Source organism: Ursus maritimus, unplaced genomic scaffold (genome assembly GCF_017311325.1).
Source record: "Ursus maritimus isolate PB19 unplaced genomic scaffold, ASM1731132v1 scaffold_13, whole genome shotgun sequence".
In the NCBI taxonomy this organism is placed as follows: domain Eukaryota; kingdom Metazoa; phylum Chordata; class Mammalia; order Carnivora; family Ursidae; genus Ursus; species Ursus maritimus.
The window spans coordinates 23963511-23964708 of record NW_024423675.1 but is presented as its reverse complement, the minus strand read 5'-3'; positions in this window follow the sequence as shown (position 1 = coordinate 23964708).

Below are 1198 nucleotides of genomic sequence, written 5' to 3'. Positions count from 1 at the left end.
TCTGCCTTCGGCTCAGGGCGTGATCCCAGCGTTATGGGATCGAGCCCCACATCAGGCTCCTCCGCTATGAGCCTGCTTCTTCCTCTCCCACTCCCCCTGCTTGTGTTCCCTCTCTCGCTGGCTGTCTCTATCTCTGTCGAATAAATAAATAAAATCTTAAAAAAAAAAAGAAATAATTTCGAGTTTAAATATCAAAGAGTTATGCCATTCCCCTGTTAGCAGTTCTAGTTAGATGAATCAATAATGTAACAGCCCAAACTGAGTTCAAGCAAGTGGGGATAGTTGAGTTTTTCCTTCCTCGTAGTTAGTTCACCATATTTTAGGAAGATAGTACAGGAATTAGATTCAGACTCTTTGCTGGGAGACAAGATAAATTGTTTAACATCAATATAGTTTTATTTGGAAGAAAACACAGAGACATCTTTTTACTCAAAGGACCAAGAGAGACACACAAGCTTCACTTTGTAGCTTACATAAATAGTATCTTAATTAATTCTCAAAACAAACCACATCGACCTGATAATCACGCACAGGAAGCTGCTTCAGCTCACGGCACTAATTACAGTACCTTAGGCAGCATCGTCCCTCTACCCCTCCACCTCCTGTTCCTTGTTCCTCTCTTAACTTTGGATTTACTTTCATCTTAGTGGGAGGGGCAGCTTGACTTGTGTCAGCGAAGGGTACCCTGGCAGCCAGGCACTCTGGGAAGCAGCAAGCGGGAAGATCCTGATGGAAATGGAGATGCTCCCTTCATGGGTTAACCATAGAATCAAGCATTTCTTCTCTTTTCTTTGCTCAGGCAAAGGGAGAGGTCTGGCTTCACTCTGTGTGTGTGTGTGTGTGTGTGTGTGTGTGTGTGTGTGTGTGAGAGAGAGAGATATCATCGGGATAGCAGCATAGACTGTTCCAGGAATTTCAAGAGAATATATAGCAATAAAGTGGAAAATAGAGGCAATTACTGTATTAGGATAGTGTGGGTCAACCTTTTCTTGAACTGTACAGATAATTTATATATTTTTCAGATAATTGCCTTTTTTTTGCCAAGGCAGTCTGTCTACTTAGCACCAATAACCTTAGCAAACTTAAGGAATGCCGTGAATGGGAACATTATCCCTCCCCGTGTTATGTGCATGATAGCATTTAAGGTTGGCTTGAGAATTTTAAGATATATTTGCATACTTCGTGGATCTCTAAAAAC